This window comes from Chiloscyllium plagiosum, unplaced genomic scaffold (assembly GCF_037043375.1).
Source record: "Chiloscyllium plagiosum isolate Xiang-an unplaced genomic scaffold, Cpla_swu_hap1 HiC_scaffold_15, whole genome shotgun sequence".
Classification (NCBI taxonomy): domain Eukaryota; kingdom Metazoa; phylum Chordata; class Chondrichthyes; order Orectolobiformes; family Hemiscylliidae; genus Chiloscyllium; species Chiloscyllium plagiosum.
The window spans coordinates 38,386,947-38,412,204 of record NW_028270153.1 but is presented as its reverse complement, the minus strand read 5'-3'; the positions used below and the strand labels follow the sequence as shown (position 1 = coordinate 38,412,204).

Here is a 25,258-nt window from a genome sequence, read left to right as displayed (position 1 = left end):
GGGATCATTTTGTTGATTGATACTTAAACCTTAGCTTCACTGTGCACTAATTATCCAACAACGGCCTGATTTCTTTTAATGCATATGGAATCGGTTTGTAAGAATGCTACTGGATCAACGTGTTTCTGGGCATCCCATATTCAGGGACAATAAATCAATTTTCTAAAATGCAATCTTATGTAAAACTTCTAATTAAATTGTAGCCATGTTCTGAGATCCTATTTGGGAAAATCAACAGCTTGAATCCAAGACATTTATTTTACAAAATTGCATTGCCCTTTTTGAATATGTATTTATTAGTTTCACATCAGTTTCATGACCAACTGAGTGCTGAAAAATGGATTAAGCTATTTTCGGTTGCTTCAGATCTGATGGTCAGAGTTACCTCCTGTGTCATAAATGTTTCTACATATTCTAAGCAAAAGAAGAGAAGAAATATATAGGAGTGAGAGGATAGGCAGAGAATATCAGTACACAAATTACTCCTTAGAACAGCCAACACAGATGTGATGCATTGAATAGATAATTTCTGGGTGTACTAATTCTGTAATTGTGTGAGATTAATCAGAAATCAACTAACCAATAATCTAGTACTTCAGTTGTTGCAGAAATGAGGATAATTATTTATTATAAAACTCAATAACCAAAGGGTTGTATTACAACAATTAGATGTGCCAAGCACAAATTTACATGATAATTTCTGCAGCATTGTTTCAATTAGGTTGCGAGGCCAAAATCCAGAGTGTGTTGCCTGTCTTTCAACCAATTTCCTGATCAGAGCAGGAATTTGCCTTCATGAACTTCAACTTTAGCTAACAGCTTCTTATAAAAGGACTTTATCAAATGTCTCACCCCTTCAAAATTTGCAATCGGGTTCATTAAGTATGACCTATCTTTTACAAATCAATGCAGGCTCGCTTTGGGGCATCTGAAAATTCAGCGTTCAGTACCTTGAACTCAATTACAAACTTTAGCAATATCCTGAACAGATTTTAGGCTAAGTGTTCCATAATTCGGTGGTCCCCTGGTCACCCACGTTAAATCAGCAGTGTGACTTGACTCATCTAAATAAATAGTTTCCAAACTGAGAAATGTTTGAGAAAGATTACAGCAAGGCGTTTGCAATACTGCCACTTCATTTCTTAAACTCTGGGGTCGGAACCAGCTAGTGCTTAGACTTGGTTACACTTTAGTCATTTTCTTCCCTGCTAGTATTTTGCTTAGATTGATTTTATTTGATTTAATGTTAATTTCCTGGGAATATCTTGGTTTCATTGACAATATTATTACTAGTTTTCAGAAGGGTCATTGTTTCTGAAAATCCTCTTTGCCTAATTTATTTGTAAAAGTTTAGATGTAAAATTTCTGGTTTGTGTGTCTCAAAGATGTTAGTTGTGGGGAAAACCTAGCAGAAATGCAAGGTCTCTTGTGGCTGATAGTCATTGCCTGAAATTGCAATGGAATGGATATTATTGGACTCTTAAAAGCTGAAGTATGTCCATGATTATCCAATTTACTGTGGATGCAGGCAGGCCCTGCTTCAGCATTTGTAAAATTGACCTTCGATGTACTTGCAGACAAAGATGCACTCAACAGTTTTCCAAATAGGGCATGTTTTTAAAAGTGATGCACTTTACACCAGCATATTCTATGATGAAGAGAATTACTTTTAAATTGCTCCTTATTATGGAAAGTATATTGCTCATTTCTTTTAATGACAACTTTAAATGACCTGAAGTCAAAAACAGACACACAGATCACAACCAATTACTATACCTCATTAACTTCTGGGATATGGCCGTAAGAACGTTTTATAACAAAAAGGATACAAACTGTCTGCAACTTGACAGATAAGCAACTTTATTGAGGACAAGCAAATCAAAAACTTGAAGATTTAAGCTGCAAGATTACTTTTTAAAGAAATAAAACAAATTCATAGGCTGCTGAGCATGGATAAAACATTGACAGCAGCTCACAGAAAGTCACACTCCAATATTTCATTCACTGGGATGTTGAGGATTTGAGAGATTAATATTCTCTCACCAGAAGCACTAGATTAAAGTTTATGGAGAGAGTTAATTTATTTACAAGTTGTGGAGTTTATTGAAGATATTTAACTTTACATTTGAAATAATATGGTCTAGAACAATTGTGCAATGTGAAATAGTTTGAAGAATTTGTTTGTAAAATATCAATCTGGAATAACTTGCAAATAGCTGATCTGTAAGTCAATCATATTTGCATATATTTCAATACTTCAGAAAAGTGTAATTTCATTTTGTGCAGATGCCCTGTAAGAAACCTGGCATTTTCAATCCAAGTAAATTGGGAGAGCTCCAACTCTCACTTGTATTAGTCATTGCAACTCACCCTGTATTGCATGGTGACAGAAGGGGTCATACGCATCCCCAAACCCACCAGCCACAGCTGGAGTTTTGTACTATGGGTGGGGATCCAGCTGTGTTCTAGCAGAAATCAGTTGGAGCAGTAAAGTTGAATTGTTGTTCTATACCTGCAAATGATGATAAAACATACTTTCTGCCCTTCTCAGATCACTTGGTAGTAGCCACAATGACAGGCAACAGCAGCAACTGATTATAGTTGGAGTAGGTAACATGTACATTTTTAATACTTCAATGCTATCATCTACAAATCATAAATACAATATACACTGAAATCTTTAGATCTACATTCATCTTCCATTGTCTCTCTGCCACACCCCCCACTTCTACCACCTTTTTGTCACAATCATGATTTTGCAATCATTGACAAGGGACAGTCATCCCTCAGTTATTTGAATAAGGAATTAGTTGCTTGAAAAATATTTGTTAAAGAATCCAAGTTCTATGCAGTAGATTGGGATTGGAACAGATTGCTCTTAGAAATAAAACTGATTGGCCAAATAGTTTGCTTCTGTTGCAGACAATTCTAGAACTATCAGGAAAAGTCTGTGTACTTAAATCACAAAATAACCACCTCTATCAAGATTGACATATTCATATTTACACAAAGTAGTTGAAAGACGTGACCCATATTTCTCTGTCAAGCTTTAATGGAATTATTGAAGGATTGTGCTTTTTTGGCTCCACAGTTAATTTTCCTTCAGTAACTGTCTGCAATTCAGTTTAAAATTAGTGATGTACCTTTGGTGTTACATCTGAGCCAACCAAATGAATAAATGTCAGGTATTCAACAAACAAAACCTAACAAACTGCACCAGGTCACATTCATAAACACTCAAAGGGGAGCTGGAATGAAGTGTTAGAGACAAGTCCCAGTTCTTGGCTCAATCCCACCTGTGGCATATTTTCCCAATTGTGAATCAATAGAGTCCTGATCATTAACAGCAAAAGGAATCAATATTTACTTTGCACTTTTTTCCTCACTGAGGCACGACCTCTGGAGACAGCCAATCCCTGCTGCCAATGTCCGACAAGAATCAACATACCTGGTTTGAATTTATTCACTTAACTAATAAAGTCCTGCTGCATTTCCATGCCAAATATTGTTGAACCCAATTAGCATACTTTCCTCATGTTGCAGGATAAATAATTATTTCCTCCTTAGAGTTGGCTTGTGTTTCAGTCCTGATATGTGTGATGCAAAATGTTTCAACTTCATCCCTCTTTTCAGCAATGTTTAAGTTCTATAGCACCAAACAATTAAATGGTAAATAGTATTTACATGATGGCAATACTGTAGCAGAATGCAACTGATTTTTCTTCCAGTGATCTTAAATGAATGTGGTTTTTGGTGAAATCAGTGTTCAGATTTAAAACAACTATCAACTCATTTCTTTTCCTCACTGAAGAATGATTAGAGATATTCCATGGGGACCGCTGCGCACATCAGTGACCCACCCCAAAAACAGAGGCAAAAATCTATTTTTAGAATTGTAGTGCCATATCGGTGTCTTTCTGCTATTGATTCTGCTTTGCAATGGCCAGTCCCTCAACTATGAAATTAAACTACTTAACCATGAAAAACCCACATCTGCTAAATTGCTGACATGTTGATCTTTATTATATCCAATTTCCAATAATTATTTGCATTAATATCCACTTGCAATACCAAACATAATTTTACATTCCTCTTCTACTGATTCATCTTTAGAAATAGTTTTCAGGTTGGCAAGAGTTGAAAATGTTCTTGTGGCCGCATTTTGTTGTGCTCCCATTTTAGTGTATCATCCCTCCATTTGGGGGCTTAACAAATAGTGCACTCACATGATGAAAACTACATTGACATCTTGCCTGAGGGGTTATTCACATTTTACTGGACACAGTATTCACATTTTACTGGGATATTAGTTAGACCTAAGTGTTTTGATCAAAGACCTACTCAGCTCCTCAGCCTTTATGCGGGCAGGATCGTGACAAAGTTGGTGTGAGAAAGGGATGCCAATTAATTCTGGGTAATGCACTCAGTGACAAATTGTCCTGGGAATGGCATATGGTAATATGGAGTGAAAAGTGAGCCCAAAGATTTCCTATAGGGGTGTGGTAGATAAATAATGTGGCAATTTTGTTAAGTTATGATAGGACAACCTGCTAGGCTTCAAGGCAACAAACAGCACCCTTCCCCCCCCCCCCCGCCCACAAAGAAAATTCAATACAACTCAGGCTTAGCTGAAGAAACGTTAGACCCATCCCTATGATACTTTAGACGTTATTAAAAAACAAACTTTCATTTAAGCAGAAGTTCTTCTCAAGCTAGCATTTTCTGTACAATTCATCTCAAGTACCATTCACAACTAATTACTGATACATTGTAACTACATGTCAGGCTTAGCAGATGCAATATATCTATTCCTTACTTTTCATAGAACAGAACAACCTCTGTTATCCAAATTTTGGGTTATCCGAACAAGATCTCAAGGTCCCGTAAAAACAGTAACCGAACAGTTATCTGAACAAAATACTCCCTGTCTGTCTCATTTGGATAACTGAGGTTGTTCTGTATAGAATGACGCAGCACAGAACATGATCATTCAGCTCATTGTTTATAGAGTTCTTTGGAGGAACTTTCCAATTTATTCTCCCCTTTCTTTCCCAACAGTCCTGTAAAGTTGCCTGTCTCCCTTTTTGTCTCTTTAAGCATTTACTCAAACTTATTTTGAATGTTGCAGCCGAATCTGCTTTCCCCACCCTTTCAAGAAATGTATTGCAGATCAGAGCAGGTCACAAGGTAAGAAATGTTCCCTCATTTCACTTTTAGTTCTTTTGCCAAACACTCAGTCCTCTGTTTACTGACTTTATTTACTTGATCAAAATCATTTATTGAGCATCTGTCAAATCTCTCCTCAATCCTCTCTGCTACAACACCACCACTGGCTTCTCCAGTTTCTTCACACAACTGAGGTCCTTCATCTCCTCAACCATTCCATACCCTTTCCAAGGTTTTGACATTCTTCCTAAATTATTAGATTCTTTGGGTTGAATGGCCTGTTTCTGTGCCACATATCCTACTTAATATTTTGTAATTCTGCGAGACCGCACAATGTCTCTGGTCATGCATGCTTTTGAAATATTGTACCATTTAGTTAATCAGTTCTCTATTCTGACATCCAACTGAAATGCATTTTACACTTTACTGCATTAAATGTCATGTCATTTTACCAGGCCATTTGCATTTTGCTGGTCTGCTCCTACTATTCTTCTTGTTATTAGTCACATTTTCAAAGTTCATATCATCTGCAAACTTTGAAAATTATGCCTTGCATATAAAGTGTAGCTCATGAACATCAAAAACAGTGGTTCTAACAGCAACCTTTGGGGAATATAATTTAGACCTCCAGTCTGGAAAGCAACTTTTCAACAACACTGTTTTCTAACCTTTAGTCAATTTTGAATCCATGCAATCTTCATTGCTTTACTCCCATTAGCTTTAACTTGGTTAGTAATTATTTTGTCGTACATTGGCAATCAACTTTGATCAGATTGCATGATTTTGTCAAGTGTCTCGACCAGACAGGATCACCTTTCTACTTTGATGTCACACAGGAATGGTGCATTCCTGTGTGTTTGCAGCTTGCTCCATGTGACATTGGCATTCAATACCAATGCATCATTTATTTAATACCCTTTCACCACCTATGCCTTTGCCTCAGATATCTCATTTGTGGTCCCTAACCTGCCCTACATCTCATTCATGTGGCTGTTTACAAAAGACTGGAGTTCTTTTTTACATTACCCATGTTTTCTCATACCTAGTTCTCAATTAACTGTAAAGATCTACTCTGTACCTTCTATGTTCATCTTACATCCATCTTACATTATGGAACATATAAATGTAATAATGCTCAATTTTTAAATCTCATTTCAACTTCCATATCATTAGTGATCCAGGGACCTCAAGTTTTGAATACTTTTCTTCACCCTCATTGTTTTGTTTCTTTCCAAACTCTCCATTGCAATGATGTTTAATATGACCCCAAACCTCCCCAGCTATGCAATAATTACATTGTATTTGAAGCACCATAAAATGCCTACTAGATATTGAAATACCTTGCAAATGCTTTTGCCTTTAAGTAGATGCTAACACACCATGTGCAGGATCACTCTCACAAAATACCAGCAGCTAATATTTCAGCAGGTTCTGAAGAAATGGTTAAGGTAGTGATAATCACAAATGGGTTTTGTTACCCTAATCAATAATCTCATCCATCTATGATATAAAAATAATTTATCTTTAAAAAAAATGAATCATTAGGAATCAAGCTAATCAAGGAGGAACTAATGGGAAAGGGCAGGTATGAGTGCTCCAATTATTATTAAGCCAGAGACTTTTTTGCACCGTTTCCCACAGAATTGTTGAGAACAACTAGGCAATGATTGGCACTTCAATTATATTCACAGCTTTAAGAGCCAGACTACAGAAATTGCAGACAATTTACTGCCTCCATTGTAACCCCTCATGTCCAGACAATCGCCCTCCCACATGCCCCTTCCTCTCACACAACCACATTGTCTCGAGAACCAGTTCCCAGTTCAGAATTTCAAGCATCAACTCCCATGTTTCACCAAAATAGCATGTTTGATTCAAAATAGATTATAATCTTTTCGTTTACTTTTACTCTTAATGAATGCTGTTGAATCTTAAATTGCTGCTTCAAAAGTTAATTTCAAAGCAACAATTCTGAATTCTGCAGCACGGGCCTGCAAATCAATAACAGACCATATTTTCTAAATGTCATCTTTGTGAAGAATCAAAATAGCTTGAAATGTAGCATTTATGATATTGAAGTACATTTTCAACCTAATAGGATATAACACTGTCCTGATGGAAACAATCTGAAAGTTTCCGAAAAAGGCAGTAATTTTCTGAGTGGCTATTGAGGCACAGGCTGTAACATTGTTTCTCCAATTCCCTTTTAAACATTCAGAAAATGAATAATAAAACAAAAGATGAAAGTAGGTAGGTTACTATTGAATATAACTTGCCCAGTTCTAGTTTAAGGGCTGAATGGCTTTCCTAATTTCTGTTCATTTTTGATTCAGATTAATAATTTATATTGTTTTCAATAGGAAAGTAGTCATTCTCAGCAGTTAATATTTCTCTCTGTTAGTTTGCAGCAGAAGCAGCAATGGGATAATGCAGAATGGTATTGGTTCTGCACTATAAAATTGCAATGAAGTCTTATAGTTGACACTGATGCCAAAGGTGCGTATTTGAGGTATCAATATTTTCACAGTTTGCAACAAATATCTTAGATTTTAAAAATAGTTTTATACTGAACCCAAAAAAGCTTGCAAAAAACCTTATTAATCTTTCAGTTTTAAAAGTTTTGAAATTTGAAGTCTAGCATTCCTGCCTCCATGCTAAAATATAGATGACTCTATATTCCTCTCTCTTCTGTATTCAGGTCTTGTACAACTATCTTAAGCCCAGTAAATTCAAATATTAACATGATTTATGGACAGAATAAATATTTTTATATACTGTAGCTGCAAGCAATAAAAATCCATCTTGTTAGTTCAGAATGTCACCAGGTACTATTCCGTCGCTCAGCTAAAGGCAACTATAAAAATGGTGCATATTTTGAGATTCGTTATTTATTAACCAAGCCAATTAGGTTGCATCACAGGAGCATCTAAACAAATAAAAGCCCTTTGGAGCACTTCATCACTGTCAACTGAATGGTTGACTACAATATAGGAACCTTTGAAATATGTAAGTTTATTGTCCTATTCTGTACATCTTCTGAATACATTTCACATTTATTACAAACCTCTGTCATATCACTAAAGATTTCTGCATTAATGTTAAATTCAAATTTAAATCTTTGGTAATTTTGACCTTGTGCAATATGCAAAATCAAAGCAGCAGCCCACTTTACATCACTCCCGAGCTTTAGTTACCAAGAGATTTGAGAAGCGGACTGATTTGCTCTCCCCCATTTCACACTGACAAATAATCCCCTTCTTTCATTTCCTTCAGACGATGGTCATTGTTTTATTGGATCTCCAGCCAAATGCCTTGTATTAGTTGTGGTTCAACTGACAGTAATTGTTTTTCTGGATTCAAAATAGGTTGAGAGTTCAAGTTACACTCCAAGAGCTGAGCACAAATTTAAAGAGGACATTCCACTCTGAAGGAGTGCTCCACTGTCAGGGGTACTATCCTTATGACTTCAAAGACAGGCAGGTAAGCCCTCCTAGGTGGACTTAAAAGATCCTGTGACATTTTTTGAAGAGCAGGTGACGGGGTTACTCCATGTACTGGCAAAAACTATCCTCTGATCAAACTCAGTAAAATAGATTTTCTGTCACGACTGCATCGATCCTTGTTGCGTGCAAATTGGTGATGTTTCTTATAATATAATAATTAGCTTAAGATTGGAGATTTAAGCAACAATCCAGGTTAAAACTGCAGTACCATGCTGGCGAAGTATTGTAAGGTTGACAGTTAACAATGCTGACTGCATCTGGCCTGGACTAAAGAATATTGTACATGATGGGGATAGAAATTGAGGGGGCAGTGTTTTCTTTCATTGGGAAAGGAGGATGTTGGGGAGTTTGTGTGGTCACAAGGAGAGTGACCAGGAAGCCCCTGACTCTGAACTGGGCAACACAGTGCGAATGGTTAGCACTACTGCCTCTCAATGCCGGTGACCATGGTTCAATTCCAGCCTCAGGTGACTGTCAGTCAGTGTAGAGTTTGTACATTCTCCCCGTCACTGCATGGACTTCCTTCAGGTGCTTTAGTTTTCTCCCACAGTCCAAAAATGTGCATGTTAAGTGGATTCACCATGCTAAGGTATCCTGTCGTGTCAGATTTGTGCAGGCTAGGTAGATTAGCCATGATGAATGTGAGGTTACAGAAATAAAGGTGATAGACAGGGTGTCTGGGCAGGATGCTCTTCTGAGAGTTGGTGCAGACTCAATGGGCTGAATGACCTCTATCCGTATTATAAGGATGCTAAGATTCTATGAATTCATGGGTTATGCCTGGTGGTCTGTGTTAGTGATGGGAAAAAAAATCCTCTGTTGTGCTTAATCATCACTTTGGCCTCAGTTTGTTTAAGGAAGTGTTGTCTGCCACGTATCCCACCAACAGTAAAGTGCCAGTAGCAGCAGGTATATCACCACCCTTATTATCCAACCTGATTCTGTGTTCTTGGTCCTCCTGCCTCCCAACACACTTTTTAGAATCCTGGCATGTGCCTCTATGAAGCACCATATGTAATTTTCTGTGTGAAAGACATTATATAAATACAAGTTGCTGTTGATGTAGAGCCTCATTATCACCACCTCAGCATTGGTGTTAACAAGGTTGGAGTTGCTACCATGTGGTGTTACTAAAATTGAATTACTGTTGATCTGCCTGCCCACTTAGTAACACATGGCACTGAGCTGTGAAAATCAGGAGCTGCTGCTTGCTGCCAGTAACACAAAAGGATTGGGTTGTATTGTTCACATGCTGCCTTCACCACACTTTATAGTGTAAATGAAGTGCCTAATATCTAACATGCAAATAAATGGTAGTAATAAAATCTGATAAATATACTGTTGTGGACTTCAACATAATATTCAAAACATTTGTTTCCCTAGGAATATGCCAACAGGGATTGATTCCATTGGATAGCTATAGGCTACATTGATTTATGAACTCAATATATTGGAAGTATTTCTTGAACAAAACAGCAGCATATTACTTACATAATGGATGCAAAGATATTTTGACAAATTATAAACAGACAACATAAAATGCTGAATTCTGAAGTAATGATAGAAAAATGCTGGAAATGCTCAGTAGCTCTGGGAGCATCCATAGCGAGAGAGAGAGAGAGAGAGAGCGAGCGAGAGCGAGAGCTAAATTTCATGTCAGTGACCTTCCATCAGGATTGGGATAAATGTTAGAAATATAACAGTCTCTGAACAAGTGAAAAGGACAAGAGTCAGAAAAAGAACAAAAAAGAGAGGATTAGTTAGACTGTGGACGACGAGGAGAGATTAATTGAGTGACATTCAAGGCCAAAGGTAATAGGATATGTTGATTAAAAAAAAGTCTCCAGAGGTGTGAACAGCAGGATCTGGAAAGGAAATGACAGAGGGATATAAAAATCAAGGGGCAGAGTTTGCAATCTAAAACTGTTAAATTCAACATCAAACCCAGAAGGCTATCAAGTTTCTAGTTGAAAGATAAGGTGCTGTTCCTTAAGCTTGTGTTGCAGTCTATTGGGACACTACAGGAGGCCAACAACAAAAAGTTCAGAGTGGAAGCAGGGTGGGGAATTTGAAAAGTAGGACACTGGGAGCTTGGAGTCATACTTGTAGACTGATCAAGTGTTCCACAAAATCACCCAATCAGTGTTGGTTCTCCACTGTATGGAGATGACCACATTGTAAATATTGTATAAAGTAAAGCAAGTTGAAAGAAATACAAGTATATGTTTATTCAAACATGCAATATTTTTAGGGGACTTGATGCATTAGTTGTGGAAATGTTGTTTCCCTTGGTGGGAAGAGTCTAAGATTAGAGGGCGCTGTCGCAGAATAAGGGGTGATCCATTTAAGACAGAAGGAGGGGAGATTTTTCTCACAGGATAGTGAAGCCATGGAATTCTTTATCACAGCAGGCTATTGAAACTGGGGCATTAAATATATTCAAAGTTGGAGTAGACAGATTTCTAATCAGCATAGGAAACAAAGGTAATGGGGAAAAAGCAGGAAAGCGGAGTTGAGGATTAACAGATAAAATGGATCATATCCAATAGGGGAGCAGACTCAATCTGTCGAATGATCTGTTGTTGCTGCTCCAACACCTTGTGGTCTAAATCACTATTTTATTTGGAGGAACATGAAGTCTGGTCAATGAGAATGAAGGTCATCAATCTCTTGCACCTGAATGGAAACGGAAAGGCTATCAGAGTGGCAGGCCAGGATATCACAGAGTAACCAGACACACCTTCCAGGTGATTTACCTGTACTTCATTCAATCCAGTCTACTTGCATTCACTATTCACAGTATGGGTTGCCTCTACACTGGGGAGATAAAACAAACAAACAAACCAATCTGGGTGACTGCTTTTCAGAACATCTGCATTCCATACACTAAAATGATCCAGAGCTTCCAGCTGCCTGCCACCTCAGCCCACCAGCATGCTCCAAGGTCAACATTTCTGTCACAGGCTTGTTCAGCAAGCCTTAGTGCAAGCTCAAAGAGCAACATCTTTTTCATTTGGGGACACTGTAGCCTCTTGGCCTCAACATCTGTTCACTAACGTTACAGCCAGATTCCATTCTTCCATCTATTTTTAAAACCCACCTCCGATCCTATTATGACATGGGCTGCTTTTAGCACAGGGAGAAAGTGAGGACTGCAGATGCCGCAGATCAGAGCTTAAAAATGTGTTGCTGGAAAAGCGCAGCAGGTCAGGCAGCATCAAAGGAACATGAGAATCGACGTTTCGGGCATAAGCCCTTCTTAACGTAGTCCGGAGTCCATGCAGGGTCAGTCAGTTCTGTAGACAGGTGCTGAGGAAGGAGATGTGGCTGTGGTAGCGAGTCTGTTTGAGGACATGGCTGAAGAGCTTCAGGGCAGAGGAGATGACCTGGGGGGTGCAGTGAGAGAGGGACTCACTGAGATCCTGGTAGAGGGAGGAGGAGAGCTTCTTCAAGGAAGGCATCCTTGCAAGAGGATTCGCTGTAGGTTTTAACACAGTAACCTTTTCATGTACCCCTAGGTCTATTATCACACTACATGGGTTGCACTCAGTATGGCTTACTCATTCTCTCCTACTCTTAGCTCATCATTTTTATTCAGCTTTACTTCTGTCCTGGCTTGCTGCCCATAATTTCCTTTTCACATCACTGTCTCTGAGCTCCATCTCCACCTACCCACATACCTTTTCCTTAATGCCTTACCCTGCACTCTCCATCCCTCCCCCCAACCTACCTTTGATATAAATACCACTTTTTCCCAGCTGCTAACATTTCTGAAGAAGAATCACTGATTCAAAACAACAACTCTGCTTTCTTCCCACGGATGCTGCCACACCTGCTGAATTTTGACAGCAATTTCTTTTTGTTACCACAGAATGAACTGGTCCTTTGGAATGTTGAAAAGGCAGGGAGAAATGTGTTAAGTGGCAGCATCAAGCTGGACTAAGTGAGCTTAGCAGAGGATGACCCATTGAATACAGAGGTTGGTGCATCCGCATTCAGGACATGAACTAGACCATTTTGCCACCATTCATCTCTCATTGTTGTGTAACTGACTCATCCTTGCAAGGAATTAAGGGCTACAGGGAGAGTGCGGGTAAGTGGAATTGAAACACCCATCAACCATGATTAAATGGCAGAGTGGACTTGATGGGCCGAATGGCCTTGCTTCCACTCCTATGTCTTATGGTCTTACCCCATGGAAGACAATGCTGGGCCTTACCTTCAATCAGTCAGGCCGTCCATCACTGCGATGAACTTTTTGGTGGCCCAGCCTCTTTACTGAGAGGAATCCCCTTTTCTGCAGGATTGGGCAGAGAAGGGGATTTCTATTCTGTCAGCAGAACAGCTAACAAACTTGAGTTTTAGGTTATCAGATTTTGTCATGATTTCTGGAAGTGTGGGGGTTGTTGTGTTAATAGTGCATATTGGTTGAAGGATTATCACTAGAAATGGAGTCAGAGAATTGAAGAAGGGGAGAGAAGAGTCTGAGATAAGTGGAGTGTAGTTGTGGACAGAGATTGTTTGGACCAAGGTTTAGTTGAAGTTACAAGGCTAGAAGGATTTGTCTAGCTTTAGGTAGAGGGATAAAGCAGCAAGAAAACTTGTACCATGTGGGACAATCCTGGTGTTAAAATTGTCCAAGGCTGGGAGAGAAGAAAATTGGAACTCAAGTCTTCAGGACTGTGCTCTATATTGCAAAACATTAACTACAGTGTCAGAGTTATACCGCACCATAGAGGCACATTGATCCAACTTGTCCATACTGACCAGACATCCTGTCTGACCTCAGAATCGCTACAGTCTAGAACCAGACCATTCAGCCCATCAAGTCCACAACAATTCCCCCAAACAGCATTCCACCCAGACCCAACCCTCGACCTTATTTCTTTAACCCTGTATTTCCCATGGCTAGTTCACCTGCACATCCCTGGACAATGAGACCAATCTAAATATAACCTGCACATCTTGTGGGAGGAAACCGGAGCATCTGGAGGAAACTCTCAGAGATATGGCAAGAATGTGCAAACTCCACAGACAGGCGAAAGTGAGGACTGCAGATGGAGGTTAGAGTCAAGATTAGGGTGGTGCTGGAAAAAGCACAGGTCTGGCAGAATCCAAGGAGCAGGAAAATCAATATTCAGGGCCTGATGAAGGGCTCCTGCCTGAAATATCGATTTTCCTCCTCCTCAGATGCTGCCTGACCTGCTGCGTTTTTCCAGCACCACCCTAATCTAAACTCCACAGACAAGCAGTTGTCAGAGGCTGGAATTGAACGCAGGTCTCTGGCTCGGAGAGTTAGCAGCACTAATCACTGAGCCACTGCGACCCAGCACAATTTGCCAGCATTTGGCCCATGATGGGCTTTTACCCGAAACATCGATTTTCCTGCTCCTCAGATGCTGCCTGACCTGCTGTGCTTTTCCAGCACCACACTCTCGACTCTGATCTCCAGCACCTGCAGTCCTCACTTTTGCCATATCCCTCTAAGCCCGTCCTATCTATGTACCCACCCAGATGCCTTTTAAAGGTTGCAATTGTACCCGCCTCCACCACTTCCTCTGGCAGCTCATTCCACCCACATACCACACTGTGTAAAAAAAAAATTAGCCCTCACATCCTTTTGAAGTCTTTTCCCTCTCAACCTAACCCGATGCCCCCTAATTTTGGACTCCCTCACCCTAAGAAAAGGACCTTTGCTATTGACCCTCACCATATCCCTCATGATTTTATAAACCTCTATAAAGGTCATCCCTCAGTCTTGGACTCTCCAGGGAAAACAACCCCAGCCTCTCGCTAAATCTCAAACCTTCCAAACCTCAACATCCCTGTATATCTTTACTGAACCCTCTCAATTTTCACAATGTCCTTCCTGTAGGAGGGCAACCAGAACTGTATGCAGTATTCTAAAAGTGGCCTCACCAATGTCCTGTACAGCCACAATACGTCATCCCAACTCCTCTATTCAATGTTCTGACCAATGAAGGTAAGCATGCCAAATGCCTTCTTCACCACCCTGTCTACCTGAGACTCCACTTACAAGGAACTATGCACCTGCAGCCTTAGGTCTCTTTGTTCAGCAACACGGTTACTTATGTAGACGTTCAATTCTTGAAGAACAGCATAAAGTGAAACTGTCTTTCTTTCGGTGATGCTGAACATAAAATAAAAAGGAAAATCTTTTCTTTTCTGGACTAAAGTATAAATTGTCGACTAAAACTGTGTTAGTTTGTTTAGTTTGCTGTTGTAGTGAAAAACGTAATATTGAATCTTCTGTTATCCATTCAGAACTCAAAAGAAAGTGAATTTCAAGTTAAAGTTATCAGTTTCTGTAGGATTGAAATACTGCAGGGACCTAGATATGATGGACATGACAGACAACACAAAGGTAGTTCTGGAGCTTGTTTTTGATGCAAGCACATAGAAAATGTTTTCACGGTTCCTGACTTTTACATCATCCTGTATGGCTTGCTGGTTTTGCAAATGACAGAAGAAAATCCTTAGCTAGGTTTCTATCAGGAGGCAGAAAACAGAAGGCTGTGAACAGTAAATCTCTCAGCATGAAGACAATTACAACCAATCTGACAGAGAAGCCCATCTGCCAGGTGCAGTGGGGAAAAGAACAAAATATTTTATTTCTAAAGCATGCTTCCTACAAAAAAAATTCCATTTGAAATTTAACATTTCAAAACTGCAGCGTCAACAGGTATAGGCCTATGAAATGCAAGAATATTTACTCCATTAGAACAAGTTTGGGTAACATGCTCCATTTTGTATGGAAAATTGGGATGGAAAAGGCTGGTGTATACAATTTATGCATCCATTTTTCACAAATACAGATCCACACATTTTTATTTTGTGGTTGTGCAATTTTACGTGGGAAAACAACATAGAATCCAAACATGGGATCTTTGTCGATGCACATTATGGACTAAATGACATAGCTTGAGGAAACTAGATTGAATGTTTCAGAATCGAGAATGTCTGACTGCTAGACTCAACCACTTCCCACTGTGCAATCTTCAAAGTAGCATTGTTGCTGGCACATGCAGTGGCCAATTAAAATGTAAGTTGTGTTAGCTTGGAGTTATGGCACAAAAAATGTACTTTGGCACTCATCCAGGGAACAGGGACTGACACTTCTGTACCCAACACAGTGAATTCCTGAATTTGGTAGATCATCAACTATTTGAATAAAATAGACCCCAAAAACCATGCAGGGAAATTAGAACATGCACAAAATAAAATTGTACTATTAAACCATATAGATTTAAGCTGAGTATACTTTATTCTTCACTCTTAAGCAAAAATGACCTAATTTTTATGTATTCCACAATGAACCCTTTGAGCCAGCACAGTAGAGAAGGAGTTGATGCTAGGACCTTGGGCACTAATATTGCTGCTCACTTGGAACAAAACTTAATTGAACCAATGTTCAATTTTACATTGGCTTCCAATCAGTTCCTGTCCAACTCTTAAAATATGCCATCTTTAACAGTAATGGAACCTGTCTTTCTCTTATTATGCTACCACTATCTACCCACATCTACATTTTTTAAAACAAAATGAAGGAAATCTAACAAAATTATTCACTTTATTTATTAATTTTTTTTTCTGCTTCAGACAAATTTCTGAAGAAATATTAACAGGAATTCAAAAACAAGGCATTAACATGTTTATTATCTTTTCAAAATTGATGTTCAAGCCTTCACAAAGACTTCATTATCTGTAACAAACTGAATCTTACAGGCCATTTATATAATAAAAGACAAGAAACACCTTCGCCCACCATAATTGCATTTTTAAACATTTACATTGCTCTGTTAATATGTCTCATTGTTTACCCCCTTTGAGTAGAACATTACATGAATTATAATATTTAGATTGAACATTGGAGTGTACATGTTCACAATGTATGTGATAATGTCACAGTTTAAATTTATGGTATGACCATTGTTTATATCCCAACCATTGTGAAAAAACACACAAATGCAGGAATATTTAAATACTAAAATAACTTGAAAGAAAGATGTATGGCTTCAGATGAGTGGACATTTCACTTGCATCAATAGATCATTCTAAGGATAACAAAAGTACTTCAATATTTTAAGGGTTTAACTAGAGTTGATTGAAAAATCTTACAGCAACATTTTAAAATTCAAATAGCCTAGAAATTACTTTTACCTGATACTACAGTAGGAGGATGACAGCTTTACACATTTGTGAGACATTTCTCTCTATTTGCTCAAAAGCATTAACCCATTGAACTAACAGCAATATCAAAACACTGAAGAGAGCTACCTTATGGATGCAATAAACAATTATCTAATCATGTTAGATAGTGGTAATTTTGCAGCTAGTTCAATCTCAATTTAAAATATTACCAACAACTGCATCATTCATACTTATTCATTTTTTTAATATTTCACAAAATTGATTAAAATATGAAGCAATTATTATTCCTCACATTGAATTCATTGTATTAGATCTGTATTAGATTGAAGTTTACATTGGAATGGATCACATGATCATTAAAAATAATTTCCTTTCTGAAAGTGCGTAGATCATATTTAAGAATGCCATTCTGAAATGTAAAATCCATGTCCTTGAGCCTCTTACAATTATTGCTGCTTAACAGGTAATTTTGTTTTACCTCCTAAAAATTCAGCACTTTTAGAAGGGTGACTAAAGCTTGGCCATTTGAGGGGTTAATATTTATTGAATTAGTTGCATGAATGAGAGCTCTTTTCAAGAGCAGATCTCCAACACATTGTCTGAAATGTTTTTTTTTATATTTGCACATAGTGGACACTGGCTGAATGGCTATACATAGAGGGAGTGGGATGTCAAGGAGCTGCTATGCAGCAATGGAGGAATCATGAAGAACACAAAAAGGTGTAGGAGATGTGTGAATAGGGAGGTCGTGTGCAGAATAAGAAGAACAGAGGGAAATTGAAGCTGGATGGAAACCTGAGGGGCTCTGAAGGGGAGGGCTAGAGGATCTAGTGGATTTTAACACAACCGAGCAAATCTCAGAACAGAGATAGGCCTTCAAACCAGTCCTACTCCACAGCGATCTCTGAAATACCACCACGGCCAGCAAGAATTGATCTTGCCCCACCTTTCTGGAAATAAAATTGTGCCTATGGCACTATTTATAGGGAGATAGGTCAGCTCATTCAAAACTCAACTAAATCTTAAATTTCATCAGGTTGTATTTTACCTTTACCTATGTTGCCTGTCCTACACTGGTTCCTGCCGAAGCAATGCCTTTATTTAAAGATTCTCATCCTTGTTTTGAAATGCTACCATGACCTTGCCTGTCCATACATCTGTAAACTCCTGCAGTGCCACAACCTTCTGGGACCCCTCACTCTATTTCAGATTTCTCGCGCATTCCCAACAGTAATTGCTCAACCACTGGCAGCCTTGCCTGCAGCTAGTTGGAACGAACCTCTGGCAGTCCTCTCCCCTCTCCCTCTCTTTCCTCCTTGATGACTCCCATTTAAACCTGTTACCACAGCAAGCCTTTAGTCTTCTAATCTAACGGACAGGATTTTACCAATACCAGGATGTGAATTGGGAGACATGGGCCATTTAAAAAACAAATCACAGAACAGCTCTTTAATGCAGCTTCACCATTGTGCCATTTTACTGATGGTGGAACCAGATGCAGAGAGAGGCTGACCGTGCCAAATGTTCAGGCAGCTGGTTAACGTAGCTAAAGACCCAGTTGGTGACATTTAACACTACTGATGACATTTTTCTGATGGCAATCTCCACCTCTGTCATCTGATTTATAGACTGCAGACAATGTTAGTGGTCTTTCTGCTTGACATATTTCTGGTGGGCGCACACAGCCTGTGCTAACAGCTACCCCACAACCTTGTGTGTCTTGGATGCCATTTTGAAGTCTAGGGGTATATGGATGATATTGAGCTCCATTGATCACCAAAGTTTTAGAGAGTGTGGGGTGAGCAGGACAAGAAAACATAGGTGACCATCTGAGCTTGTTTAGAGGGAGTGATGCTTTCAGAGAATACGTTTGCGAAATTCTGAATGTGTGGCCAAGAGTTTTGCATCTTTTAAAATTGAGAGAGCTGCTTACCGATTTAAATACCTCAAGTCATCTTTCTGTTTGAAAGGAAAGTTTTCATAATTATAGTCTAGACCTCAACAATACTAACTTGCAACATGGAGAGTTAGGTCAATCATTCTGATCAATGAGGGTTGAGCAACGAGCTGGAAGCCAGAGACAAAAAGAAAAGCATTAGCTGCTGAATACAACTTTAAATGCTGGGAGGCTCATCAAAGGCCAGCACATATCACTTTCCTGCACTCTTCTTTATAGATTAGGGAACACATTTTGGGTTGTAGAACCCCGTATGTACACAAAATACAGTTTCCAAATATGGCATGTACCTGATGTGAAAAATGAGGTCACTTATCTGGTAGAACGATGTCCTGCTTTCTAAAGCGTTTCAATATGTCCTAGAGGGCCATAACCCTGGAAGACTTGGAATGTGAGGTGGGTAATTCAGCAATAAAAAAAGAGAAAAGAAATGATTTTTAAAAATTAAAATTCTTTGAGTTGTGTATCATTTGCTGTGCTTTCTACGTTCTTAACTGAAATTCAATTCATAATTCTCAACTTCTCATGTCATTTACAACAAGCACTATTTGCTGCAATTATTTACAGGATTAAATATCTCCTTTTTTGAAAAAGGAGGACTCTTCTTGTATTTCAATGAATCAGAGGATTAATGCAGAATGTGAGAAGAATTATGCTGTCAACAAATTTAGGATTGTTAGTCAGACTCGCAGTATAACAAGACTTGTATGAACTTAAAGCTACATGTTAATGCTCACGGTGTTATTCTTTACAAACAAAGAAAATACATATTGTGCCCATTTCAAGTCAGTTATAAATTGAACAGCCATTCTCTGGTTCATATTTTAGGGCAGTACCTTGCCTAATCAAAGTCCACCTTCATAATTGCAAAGTTAAAACAAATCTTGGTCATTAACTGTCAGTTATCATTTTACTACTACAGTCTCTATTGTAATGCCTCAACAAATCATAATCCACTCACCAGCTAGTCAATCTGCACTCTGATAAACTCAGTATAAATTGTTTTTCTTTTATTCTGGTATTTCTTGCAAACTTTTCTGATGAATGCAAAACAAAGCTTTGACAAACATGTTTTTTTAAGCAATACGCAAGTTCTGTGATATCAAAAGACTACTTATGTGTTGTTTAAACTCAATTTATGAGGTTTCAATTTAAAAAAATAAGTTTATTTCAAAATCTACTTTGACTAAACACTTTGAAACCTTATATTGAGTAACCTAATGTTAATGAGCTAATATTGGCATCATTGTCTATCATTTCTGGCGCTAGATTATTGAATACACATCCTTTCCAGAAAGTTGCAGCCTCTTAATGACTGCATGAATTAATAATGTGTATCAGTATTTCCTTTGGAAAATTCTAATGGCTTTAATTTCCATTACTTAAACTACCATGTAATCAGAGTTCAGCATGGACTGGAGACTTGGCCTGGCAAGGTTTGTTTGAAGGACTGTAGTGCAGAACTATTTATTTCTTTATTTTTCTAATCTATTCCTAAAATCAGCATTCCTGATGAAGGGACCCTGCCTGAAATGTCGATTTTCCTGCTCCTCAGATGCTGCCTGACCTGCTGTGCATTTCCAGCACCAGTCTAATCTTGACTCTAATCTCTAGCATCTGCAGTCCTCACTTTGCCTAAAATCATGTACCTAGGTACCTTGCACCCATGGATCAGTGGTGCTGGAAGAGCACAGCAATTCAGGCAGCATCCGAGGACAGGCAAAATCGACGTTTCGGGCAAAAGCCCTTCATCAGGAATAAAGGCAGAGAGCCTGAAGCGTGGAGAGATAAGCTAGAGGAGGGTGGGGGTGGGGAGAGAGTGGCATAGAGTACAATAGGTCAGTGGGGAAGGAGATGAAGGTGATAGGTCAGGGAGGAGAGGGTGGAGTGGATAGGTGGAAAAGGAGCTGGGCAGGTCGGACAAGTCCGGACAGGTCAGGGGATCGAGTTTCTGGAGGTTAGAAGCTAGGATGAGGTGGGGGAAGGGGAAATGAGGAAACTGTTGAAATCCACATTGATGCCCTGGGGTTGAAGTGTTCCGAGGCGGAAGATGAGGCGTTCTACCTCCAGGTGTCTGGTGGTGAGGGAGCGGCGGTGGAGGAGGCCCAGCACCTCCATATCCTCGGCAGAGTGGGAGGGGGAGTTGAAATGTTGAGCCACTGGGCGATTTGGTTGATTGGTGCGGGTGTCTCGGAGATGTTCCCTAAAGCGCTCTGCTAGGAGGCGCCCAGTCTCCCCAATGTAGAGGAGACCGCATCGGGAGCAACGGATACAATAGATAATATTAGTGGATGTGCAGGTAAAACTTTGATGGATGTGGAAAGCTCCTTTGGGGCCTTGGATAGAGGTAAGGGAGGAGGTGTGGGCGCAGGTTTTACAGTTCCTGCAGTGGCAGGGGAAAGTGCCAGGATGGGAGGGTGGGTCATAGGGGGGCGTGGACTTGACCTCCCTCACCTCTATCCAAGGCCACACCTCCTCCCTCACCTCTATCCAAGGCAAACCTGCGCCCACACCTCCTCCCTTACCTCTATCCAAGGCCCCAAAGGAGCTTTCCACATCCATCAAAGTTTTACCTGCACATCCACTAATATCATCTATTGTATCCGTTGCTCCCGATGCGGTCTCCTCTACATTGGGGAGACTGGGCGCCTCCTAGCAGAGCGCTTTAGGGAACATCTCCGAGACACCCGCACCAATCAACCAAATCGCCCAGTGGCTCAACATTTCAACTCCCCCTCCCACTCTGCCGAGGATATGGAGGTGCTGGGCCTCCTCCACCGCCGCTCCCTCACCACCAGATGCCTGGAGGAAGAATGCCTCATCTTCCGCCTCGGAACACTTCAACCCCAGGGCATCAATGTGGATTTCAACAGTTTCCTCATTTCCCCTTCCCCCACCTCATCCTAGCTTCTAACCTCCAGAAACTCGATCCCCTGACCTGTCCGGACTTGTCCGACCTGCCCAGCTCCTTTTCCACCTATCCACTCCACCCTCTCCTCCCTGACCTATCACCTTCATCTCCTTCCCCACTGACCTATTGTACTCTATGCCACTCTCTCTCCACCCCCACCCTCCTCTAGCTTATCTCTCCACGCTTCAGGCTCTCTGCCTTTATTCCTGATGAAGGGCTTTTGCCCGAAACGTCGATTTTGCCTGTCCTCGGATGCTGCCTGAATTGCTGTGCTCTTCCAGCACCACTGATCCAGAATCTGGTTTCCAGCATCTGCAGTCATTGTTTTTACCTTGCACCCATGGTGGCACCAACGTGGCAACATGGTAAACTTTCCACTGCACTCATGCCAGCAATGTGACATTAAACCTAATTCTAATCTTGAGCATAAATTTGGCAAATCAAACAGCAACATAACAATTTAGTAACATCTAAAATTTGAATACATTTTCTGAAATTCAGAATGTAATTCAGTGTAGTTAGTGAGATAAAATGTAATTCAAGTCGAAAAATGCTTTTAAACATTTCAGTCCCTCTTACAAGTCTCTGTAATTATAGCTTTCTTCCTTCAAATTTTGCTTTCCTGGCACACTTAGTTGCATTCATTAGAAAACGCCACCATTGTTGAGCAGGCATTAATATTTTTGAACGTAATACTTCTGTTAGTTTAGCAGAGATTGGAGTATAAATTGGCAAATGTCTCAAGTCTTGGAGTATATTTGGCTCTCTGTTCTACAGCTTGGAATCTTCGATTATGTCTTCCTCATCAACTACACACGCAGTTTATGAAACATCTCTCAAAATGGCTCCATGTCATCTGGAATATATACTGTAGTGATTGCAACAAGGTCAGCTAGGTAGACTTCATTGAGTACAAGTTCCCTAATTGGACCAAATAGGGACCATCAAAATCTCTAAGGCCACCTTGTGCGTTGACTGGAAGCAATACCTCGATTCTGCGAAGCCTAATGAATGCCATTTGCTTTATAGGGAAAAATAGAGGCAAAAATCAGAAGGGGGAAAAGTGAAGGATTCATCAAACCAGTCCAGCTTGCAGACTGGCTAGCACTGGTTGTACCGATTATGAAGCCTGACAGGTTGGTTCACCTTTGTGAGGATTTTAAAAATGGTAACAGCTGGATAAATACCCAATCCCTCACAGTGAGGATTTATATGCTAAGATGGCAGGGAGGGACTGTCTTTCATGAAGCTGGGTGTGAGCCATGCATACTTACAATTGCAGTTAAATGAGGATTCCCAGAATTATGCTATAATTAATACCCATAAGGGTTTGTACCAATACATGAGATTGCCATTTGAGATATCGTCAGCCTGGACAACTTTTCAGCGGATGAATGGAGAACATTTTACAAGGTCTACCTCAGGTAGCCATTTATCTGGATGATGTGCTAATAGCAGGGAAGACCAATAAGGAGCACTTAGAGACGTTGGACCTAATCCTCAGAAGTCTATCGAGGTGGGTGTATGACTTAGAAGGGAATAACGTGTTCTAGGCACCCCAAGTGACCTATTTGGGCCAGGCAGTCAACAGGATTGGGTTACACCTGTCAGAAGATTAAGTGAGGGTGATCAAAGTTGTCCTGGCTCCCATATCAATACCGGACCTTATGTCTTTCCCCGGGCTTGTGAGCTATTATGGAAAGTTCATAAATAACCTGGTCTCTATTGTGGCACCTTTGCATCAGCTCATCAAAGAAAAGGATCAGCCTTGGAAATGGTCAGCATAGCCAAGCCATAGCTTTCAAGGAAGTGAAGAAATAGTTATTATCCTCTGAAATGTTGGTACACTACGATCCCAAGCAAGATCTTGTAATAATCTTAGACATGCAATGCCTCCCCTTGCAGCATTGGTTAATATTAGGTGGCTCAATGGAGAGGAACACCCATTAGTGTACGCTTCCAGGATTTTGGCTAACACAGAGCATAAATATGCTCAGATAGAGGAAGGAAGGGTTTGGCGGTCTTATTTGTTGTCAGAAAGTTTCACTGGTACTTTTATGGATATAAATTTGTAATAATAATGCACCATAAATCTTTGCTAGGTCTAATTAAAGAGTACAAGACAGTGCTGCCCATAGCTTCAGGTCAAATCCAGCATTGAGCTCTAATACTAAGTCGTTTAATTGCAAAATGGAACACCATCAGGGAGGGAACGTAACGGATACATTGAGCCACGTTCCATTAACAGATACACCACCAGAAGAGTCCATAATAGATTCAAACTTTCTGGACATATTTCCATTCACAGCTGACAAGATCAAACTTTGAACACAGAAAGATCCAGTCCTGGCAAAACTGAAACAGCTGGTGGTGATGGGGGAAACCAAAGGGCTGTCAGAACCAGACTCAAATCTTTTGGGACCCAGAGAAACCAGATCACAGTAGAGGATGGCATACTATTGTGGGGAGCAAGAGTGATTGTCCCGAGCAAAGGTCACCGCCAGATACAGGTTGAACTCCACCAGGGTCATTCAGAGGGTTCCAAAATTAAAATGTCGATGAGAAGTTATGCCTGGTGGCCAGGACAGGATGCAAACATAGCTATGTTGGTGGGGCAGTACCCAGAGTGTGAACAAGGACAAAAGTTACCACAAGCAGCTCTCCTCCATTTGTGGGAACAGCCAGATAAACCCTGGACTCGTTTACACTGATTATGTAGGTCTTTTCATGGGCTCAATTTCTTTGTCACTGTGGATACCCACTCAAAATGGCTGGACATGCAAAGAATTCATTTGTCAAATGAAGGAGCAACGTGAGAAAAACTGCATGCATCTTTTGCGATATACAGACTGCTGATAGTATTGGTCACACATAATGGATCATCATTTACAAGCAGGAAATTTGAGTATTTTGCAAGGACAACACCAAACCACCCGAATGGTCTGGCAGAGAAGAGCAGTTCAAACTTGAAGGCAGGCTTAAAGAAACAGCCTGCAGTCTCACTAGATACCTGTTTTAAAAAATTCTCAAGGTCAGGTTCGTAGGAGAGTAGTCTGACACAGAACAAACGACCAAGAGGCGAGTCTGCTAGAATATGGGCATTTTATTCCCCGCAGCGTCGCCACAACGGGTCTGGCTTATACTCACTCTACATGTTACCAAAACTGGGAGCTGTCAGTTCTCGTAGAGCGGTTGCCAACAACCCACGCTCGGCGGTTAAACGTAACCCCGGAGCAGACTCACCGAACTGGAGACTTTTCCAGCTGATATACTCTTTTCCAGATATAAACATTCATGTGAACAGCAGAGCAAGGCTAAAAAACACATTCCATTCTGGTTACATACAGATAAGAAGATTCACACGGGACTAAGCAACACCTCCATTCCGGTTAGATTCACACATGTATTGGGACATAATTTTTAACCGTTTCACCACATTCCACTGCTTGGAATTTTACACCACAATACCAAACTGTATCAGTTCCTATTTGATTATAGGATCATGCCTCATGAAACTGCAGGGATAGCTCCAGCAGAGTTGCTAATGGG

The 25,258-nt window shown here is 40.0% G+C and overlaps 1 protein-coding gene across 10 annotated transcripts in view; it reads right to left on the bottom strand.

Moving 5' to 3' along the window:
- LOC122560108 (extracellular sulfatase Sulf-2-like) overlaps positions 1–25,258 on the bottom strand; it is a 305,717-nt gene that overhangs the window by 131,473 nt on the left and 148,986 nt on the right. For 4 of the 10 annotated variants that reach the window (XM_043710352.2, XM_087994900.1, XM_043710353.2 and 1 more), the window contains one exon: positions 19,089–19,181. The exons of the other annotated variants lie outside the window; for them this stretch is intronic. The gene's annotated coding sequence lies outside the window, so the exon portion shown is untranslated. The remainder of the gene's footprint in view (positions 1–19,088; positions 19,182–25,258) is intronic. 10 annotated transcript variants of the gene reach the window in all.